Here is a 9108-nt window from a genome sequence, read left to right on the forward strand (position 1 = left end):
TTTACATACTTTAAGCATCAAGGCAAGTACACAAAATAGCCTGCAACTTTTTTATCAACCTAACATTGACTAAAACCATTTTTTCTAGGCTCCTTTAAATTTACTAACAGTGAAACAAACCGAACAAAGATTAATAAAAATTGCACAGACAAAGCCTAGTGTTTCATACTAAGCGAGACAGATAACTAAAAGACGCGCTAAGCAGCACATATTGTTGAAAACCAATCAAGCGTGAAGTACTCTAGGGGCGATGACTTGCCATACATGACTTGCCGCACTGTTTATAAATGTGTGTGATGTGATAACATATTCATTAATTGCTATATATCTGTTGTGAGTTATTATATTCACGTGCAGTATGATCAATGTAATATATTCGCATATTTTGCCGCATTAGGCAACTGCCTACTCTGCCTACTGATAAATCCGGTCCTGCCACTAATATATGCACAATACGGAAGCTGAGGTTATTATTTTTATAGTTTGGGCTCCTCAGCTTTTTCAACAAGTAATGGAATTTTTCAGATTCTAAACACGTAGGCCTAATTGTAACATACACAATGGCACATTTGTCTTAAGTGTTTTTAATCTTCTAAAATGATGATATGTTTGTGGCGATATATATCTTTATGACGTCCATTTGCTGTGAGTGAAGTGGGAGAAGGCGGGCAAGATGGACATTTGCGTTTTGAAACTACAAATAAAATTAACACTTTTTTGTCTTTATCTTCTAAAACTGCTTGAATGAATATTCCACACAAAACATTTGAAGCTTTTATGCCACACTCGGCGGCAAAGAAGTTGAAATAACTTTCTCAGTATATACAGTACTTTGATATAAACACTTGTCTACTAAAATGTGGTGAAATTTAGGTGTTCTTAATAAATTTCTGCTCTTTTAGTTTTAAACAATGGACCACAATATCCTCAAATTAGCTTTCTACATATTTAGTTTTGCTTATAATTACAGACTTTCTTGGGTAACTTGTTTGGGGCAATACGGACATATCAATATCACTTGCAAGTTGCAACACAGCCTAAAAAAATACTGTAGCTATTTTAGCATGGAAATTGTTTTCAAACAGATATTTAGTTTGTTTTGGAGACCAGAAACAGCAAAGATGCATTTGTTAAACAGTTGGTTTGATTCTATTTGAATAAGACTAATGAAGAAGCTGGCTTTATTATAGCGGTGAAAGCTTTTTATTTAAAATAACTTTACAGGTTACCTAACCTGACTGTATGCATGGATATTCATTTTAACAAGTTTACAAAAATTCGCTTAATCTTGACAACTTATTAAAAAATGAACTTCAAAGCGGTCATAGGCTACTGTGACCGTTTTGCCCCAAGCCCGGGGCAAAACATAAACCCAGAATAAAAATCATTTTTTGTAAATAAAAAGAAAATTACATCAGGTTTCATACTTTGGACAGTTCTTGTTAAGTGACATGTTGATTTAAAACACGCAGTAGGTCCACGATATCTAATTTATTTAGTTAAATTGAACACTTTGAAGTTAGCATGTCCGTTTTTTCCGTCTTCCCCTACTACGTTTGGATATGATTGATTTTCCTGAATTGTGACGGCGGTATTTATTGTAGGCTACGATTATTTTTATTATACAGGTATCATTTTTGTTTATAAGTTGTAAGTTTTTCGATTGGTGAACAATAGGGAGTTCCATAAAGTGACCCAAGATAGCAACGTGCTGTTTACACGTATGGTCCTATCGTTGCCTCAGTGACAGGAAGGGAACCTGTGCGTAACTTCCACATTGTGTCTGATCCTTTTTTGCGTGCTATATTTTAAACAAAGCTGTTCGAAACAAACAGGTTATGTGTCGAGACGAAATTCTCTCTCTTTGTTGAGGGAGTGTTTAACCACTTCAGCTCGGCTGACGTACTTGTACGCAAAGAAAAAGTGTTGCTGGAAGACGGCGGACGTATATTTACGCATTTTGGTACATGACGAAAAGACGGGTGGCAGATATATACGTCTTTCGAAAATTCAAATGTTTAAATTATTTTTGGAAACACTATGTCTTGTTCTTTACGGGAAACACCGGAAAATGTTAAACTTAATTCCGTCTGAGCGACATCGCTTTCGGTAAACAATTCCATCCGCAAGTGACAAAAGGTTTCAAAATATTTTTCTTCATTTGAACCCAAACGTTTTTGTCTTGATTTCAGTTTGAATCCATCTTTTTTGTGAAGAATTTTGTTTCGACTAATATTGTTTCGAAAAAGTATGATTTTTAAATTGCATAAACTTGCTTTTGACAAATAAATTGTTTATTTAGTGTTTTATCTATTTACCTTGGGTGTATAATCCAGAAAATAAAGTTTTAGATCGACACTGGCACATGGTTGACTTGTTGCGTGAGATTTAGTGTTGTGTTGTTGCGTACAAAGCTTCAGGGTTTCGGTTATTTCAATGGTTGTTTCAAACAGCTCCTAGACCGATCTACTAGCCTACCAGGCTTAATGCTGGGTACATTTTTGCCTTACGAAAAGTGGCTGTAATGCTGAGCCGTCTGGGATCTGTAGCCTACCAATGAGAGGCCCTGGCCCCACAAACAAGAAACCTCCAAAAAACAAAAGTTACTTTAAGGAAGATAAGTTACTAGTAATTTCAGATTGTGTTTCACCAAAAGAAGAAGTTTAACAGAATCCGGAATGAATGCGAATGCATGTCACAGTCCTAATAAGGCTCGAAAGTTTAACGAGATGTTTTCTTTTCTGTCCAAACCTAGCCTATGATCTAGAGCAGTGGTTCTCAACTGGGGGTCCGCGAAGCGATTTTAGGGGGTACGTGAAAGTTTCCGAGTTTGCAGCAGGATTGATAAACTACGAAATTTAAAAGTTGGTTGGTTGTGCTTTATTTGTGTATTAGGCTATCGTGATTTTCAAACTGTAGGCTACTTCCCAACGAACTGGTGCGATGTCCTTTGAAAGTTCAAAGGTAAAGGTTTCCTAACTAAAAAAAATATCATATAAATGAATTTTTTAATAATGCTTTGTTCAACTTAGGCCTAATTCTTTTGAGACAGCAGTCTATTGATCAATGCTTAACTTAGATTGCTGACTAACGTTTAGATTTGTGTCACTACTTACAGTTTTGCAATGACAAAAATTATAGCGAATTAGGGATTGATTAACTTAGAAATGAAAAAAGAGAGAAATACTTTGTAACGGTTGCAAAATTCTATTGATTTTTGATAAAATTTATAGAAAAACATCAAATCAACATAATATACATTACTAATTTTTGATGCTGTGTGCCAACATAAAGCTCATAATATAATTTCGTCAATGTCATCAATCGTCATGAGTGCGTTGCAAGTTTAGCTGAATCTTTTAAGTTTGCCGCTTCGGAACTTACGAATCATTTCATTATAGGAGAAGCAATATACCAAAATTTCCGATAAAATTTTTCTAAGGGTCCGCGACCGCTTCGAAGGTACCAAAAGGGGTCCGCCAAGACAAAAAGGTTGAGAACCACTGGTCTAGAGCAGTGGTTCTCAACAGGTAGGCTATTCTGATGATCCTCCTTAAACAGTCTATCGGTAAGCAAAGCTGTGGAGTCGGGCGAAAAATATACGACTTCGACTCCTCGGTTTATTACTGGCCTGACACGCCAAAAGCCCTTTGACTTCACAGCCCTGTCTGTAAGTGTGTTTTTTTTTTCCTAGACATTGATAGGTTTTCAATACTTTGGCAGCAGAATGCTTACATCTCATCGACTTGTGGCTTACAAGTCATGTTGATTAAAGCAACCCATTTCCTAAACATTCCCATTAAGTTATTTGCTATGGCAAAAGTTTTTTGAAACTCATAGTTTTGTTTTTACGCAAAATTCTATTTTGTTGAATTTCTTGCGCTCATAACGCTGCAACGTTCTAAATGTGTGATATTTCGCCATGTTCTTCAAATATTCACTCGTAACTTCTTACGATTCGTAAGTCTCAGGTGTAAAGAAAAAACAATATTTTATTTTGCATAAAAATAACTCGCATTTGTATCAAAGTTGATTTAAGTACCATTTTGTTTGTATTAATTGTGTTGACCAGTCTCCTTGTGGTTATATTTTATTTAGTTTATTTAACGTATAAGGATAGTTTATATTTAAGTATGAGTTTAAGTATGAGAATGTTTTGTTTGTTTATAAGTTGAATTAAGATGAAGGCTGTCTAACTACCTGATGAAAGTTCTATTTATCTAATTTATCTAGTTTGGCTATCTGACTCCATGAACTGATTTCCACACAGTTGTTATTCGTATTATAATTTTAAGTTATCAGAAGGTGTTCGTATAATGTTGTAGGTCTATAACACAATTTGAATTCAAACAGTACAGAATAATGAAATTACAGGATAGTGAAACATTATCACGAGTTATTACATTTTAATTAAACAATCAATTTAATGTTTTTCTGAGAGCTGAACTGGTCTAACTGAGCTGGTTTGATGTGAGCTGGTCCGATTTGATAGAGCTCTTTGTCTAATTGAGCTGGTTTGATGTGATAGAGCTCTCGTCAAAGGACGAACAAATCATTTTATAATCATCAGTTCCCTTTTTCTTATTGACTTCGGGAGCAGATTAAATGGAAAATTACAATTCTTTAGGAAATTACGCATGGTTTGAAATGGTTCATTTTAGTTAAAGAAAGGGAATTGATATGATGAAATAATGGATCGCTACATCCTGACCTAAAAACTAGGTAGCCTACTTTCAAAAAAAATTCCACGCGGTTGCACGAGAGAGCTACCTACAAAGTGCATAGCGGATGTGGAATCGAACAGAAAACTGAGGCGACAGTATTTTGGGGTGAAACATGCCAAGGGTGTATGATGGAATAGAAGATAGTCTTCCATCGTTCTATCTCAATTTTATCACAATTTTTTGTTAGCTTATTAGGCTACTGTGTCATGACATACAGCAGCGAATCTAAGCAGGGGCGGAACCAGCAAGTAGCCTAACCTTAGGGGAAGAGGTCGATTTCAACAAAACACAGTGATGTGCGGCCTAAGTCCACATAATCCGACCTTGCAACTTAAACGTGAATAAAATTACTTTTCTGTGTTTTAGTAGAGGGAGGCGATCTCCCCTCCCCTGGTTATAAGAAGTAGGTGAATATGTGATCACGCTCCAGTCGTGTCTCATCAAACCGAAAATAAAATTTCTTTTTTTTGGGCTTTTCACAATTTTCTCGCTCACTTCATGTTCTGATTCAGCTGCGAAGTTTGAGACAAAAAAAATAAATTTGGCCATATGCTGCGCAAAAACTGAGAAATAGATTAACGTTGTTTTTGTAAGTAAATAATTTCCGTATTCATATGCATTAGGCTACAGTTAATGAGCAAATAGAAATGAAGTTGCCCATAGTTGGTAGGGCTACCGTATGCCCTTTTTAAGAGGATTTGTCCTCTTTTTTGAAGAAAAATAAATTGTCCTCCGAGGACACCCAAAAATGCTCAAATGTCCTCTTTTTTTACATTTTCCGTTTTCTTGCTCATATTTTCAACAGGATTTCATTGCTATGTAACTTTTTCGCAATTTCCAACCATTTCTGTACCAATGCAACATGCTGATTTATAGATTTTCAAAAAAGCATTGACGTATTATTTGATTTGCTGTTCTAAACAATCTTTGACGTTCATTGAAGCATATAGGCCTACTAGGCCTAGATTGCTTTGCGATTGTCTTAAATAGCCAAACAGGTGGTCAGCGATGAGTGCGAGTGGAACTGCAAATCCACTTGTGAGGAAGTTTCTTCATTTGAGTAAATCTGATCAACAAATTTATGAAAATGAAAATTTCAAAGAAAAAAAAAAAAATGGAGTAAATCACAAAGAAATAAAACATTAAAAAACGCAAAAACTTACAAAAGAGTTTGACATATTATTTACATTTTAAGCTTCTCACACTGTTACAATAAATTATTGTTTTACCCAGATCTATTTTGTATTGATTCAACGCTAGTAGACGTTGCTGATTACCAACTTAATAGTTTGGCTAATCTGTCAAGTGAAGCAAATCGAAAAAAATATCCAATGTGTACTGTAGTAGCCTAGTAGTGGTAGTAGTCCAGTTTTAATCCGGTGATGTCCCCGTTACCGAGGGTGGCCGGATTCACCTCCAAGTGCCGCAATCGTCTTCACACCCTGCCTTCACATCGATCTGTCTAGCGCGTCCTCTCTTGTCAAGCCCACCTTGCTGCTTTCTTCCTCAACTTGCTTTTTCCATGTTTTCTTTGGTCTTCCTTGTTTTCTACGACCCTTCACTCGCAACTCCAGCGCTCTTCTCAAAACATCATCTTCATCCCTTCTCAAAACATGCCCATACCACCTCACTCCATTCGCTTTTGCCAACTTATCAACACTCTCATTCAACCCAAGCAAGCTCATAAGTAATGCATAACATAAATATTTCAAAAATAATTATTTTTAAAATAAATCGTGGCGTGGATGCTTACAACTTATGTGGGTGCAAATGTAGAATGAATTCAGTCTATGATGCAGTCACAATAGTACAAGGAAGGTAACACTCTTTTAGTTGAGTCAGTCTTTAGCATCTCATTAACAGCTGTATGCAACTTCAATTATATTTCATGCAAGTAATTTTATGATTTCGTTAAAGCTGATCCTTTTTTTCTGAAATAAGTTAAGGCATGGCTACCTACAGATACTGCCTGATTTGTCACATTTTTATTTTGTCGCAACAAATCGGCTTGCAAAAAACAAATTTGTTTGGGTTTTTTGTGTCTGTTTTTTTGCTGTAACTTTTCCTCAGGGATGCATAGGCTACGTCTATTATCCAAAAGGATGTAAAAAATTCTTCATACGTAACATTCTACTTGCATTTTACTCGCTAGCGAAACGAGTCCTCTTTTTAGGCGATGAAAATATGGTAGGCCTAATAATTGGTTGGTTTGAATTTTTATCCTCGGACTGAAATAGCCTCTGAAACATTATTCCTGAGTTTCGTTTTCTTGTAAAGGCTTTAAAACATTGATACAGGCTCGGTCATCCAGATTGACGTTTCTAATTGTCGAAGTGTTGTTGCCTGTGAATTATTATTTGACCCACAAGACCTCGCTGAATGGAGAACAATCCTAAAAGCACATTGCTTAGGCCTACACCCGGAGCACCGAATGATCTTGAGGTTTCTTCGTACCTGTTCAGTTCAGTTATCGGGGCGTAGACCTACCAGAAGTTATTTTTCTCTGAAACTGTCTCCATTTTTACTTAAGCTCTTTACTTTAATCAGTTCAGTTGTTATGGTGGAAACTGTAGCCTACTCTACCAAAAAGTACACAAGCCAAGAATCGGTTATTCAAGCGGGTTATTCGCTCAGGTCGTCAGTAGCCTAGTTTTGCTTCAAACAACAATAGGCTAGTCTCATAAACAACAAAATCTATTAGGCCTATATAAAAATAAGCAAAAAAGATAGTAATTTCGATTCCGGCTACTCAAGTTTTCACTTCTTTGTTCCACCACAAGACAATTTTTGGCTAAAATTGTCATACCATAACACAAGTAAGTGTGCCCTGACCTCAAATGACACCCAAAGTCTTCACTTCCTTGCTTCGTCCATAATAAGTTACTTACCACTATGACATTTTGTAGCACTGTGGTTGACTTGAATAGCCTACTTGATGCATCATTTAAACTTTTCATAACAAAACCTACCCAAGTTCTTAACCAACATGAACATCAAACCAGTTACAAAGCAAATAGTCTACTTTTAGATCTAACACAGCAGTGCAGGTTTACTGGCTATAATTTCATGACGTGGTTTTTGCCAGAAAATATAGAGGACCACAGTTTTTTTACGGTAATTTATGCACTAGCTCTGATAGGGGTTGTAAATGTCACTGTTTCCCCACAGCAGAAAGCAGAAAGATACTACAGTACAACAAGCACAAATAAAATGCAATCCCTTATCGAAAGATAGGCTATAACATATTGGTTTGAAAACCAAGCAACACAAAGAAAAGCTCGTAGACCACAATAATGAACTGTCTCTTGAACTTCACAACGTAGATACTAACGACCTATTTTGGGATCAGGCTAAAATTGGTCTATGACGACCTTTATGGCTACGAGCAGGTTCATTAGAATCTATCTACCACATTGTGAAGTAAAGTAATCAACGATCTTGCTGCTGTAAGCGAAACTCAATCTGTAAGCGAATATTGTCTCTTGAACGTTTACACAACAAAAAGGTAGATAAGCTACTAGATATTGTGGGTAAAAATAAAGCTCAAATTTTGTGTGATGAAACTAAGAAAATGCTCTATGTGAACATATATCATAGTTTTTGCGTTTGTAAAAGCATTGAAAACATCATTTAATTTTTATGGATGTTGTTGATCAAATATTTGTGGTTGCTTTAAGTGCTTTTCATAGTTGCTGCAAAATTTCGATATCAGGCATTTCTACGTATATAGGCTACAAACATGGAGCAAAAATGCATCATGTACGTGTTTATACTGCTTTCGTATTGTTAAGTAGCCTAGTATATAGTTTTGAAAAAAAATGCGCATTTTTGCATTAATTTACATTTTGTGCATTTAGACTGAATACAACTAGCTACTATCACAATTCACATTTACATTTATATACAGCAGCCTAATAATAGCTTGCGGTACAGAAGACCAAACATTAGGCTACTTTTCTTTCGATTGCTATTAATGATAAACGTGCAACACAATTAATTAACCGTAACTGTACTTATAGGCGTGGACGTATGCTAGCCTAATGATAGCGACGTCCACGTTATAGGCTACTGCAGCAAGTTCTAAGAGCAGGCAAGTAGGCCTACCTTTGCTGGCCGTCTATTCGAATTTTCGAAATAACAATAACAAAAAATTGTGTCGAAGCATGGCTGCAACTTTGGAGATGCGGCTTGATTTGTCACAGTAGGCAGATTTTGATTTACCACCTCTGCTACTGTCTGAGTCTGACTAAAATTTTCTAAATTTTTTTAACTTTTTGCCTACTCGTCATAATATAAAAAAAAAAATTGCCTTGGGGAAAACAGCAGAAAAAGATCAAAAGTAAGTTGAAAAACGTCCAATTAGAGTTAGACTGTAAACGAGGAA

The sequence above is a fragment of the Aplidium turbinatum genome, chromosome 17, assembly GCF_918807975.1.
Source record: "Aplidium turbinatum chromosome 17, kaAplTurb1.1, whole genome shotgun sequence".
Lineage (NCBI taxonomy): Eukaryota > Metazoa > Chordata > Ascidiacea > Aplousobranchia > Polyclinidae > Aplidium > Aplidium turbinatum.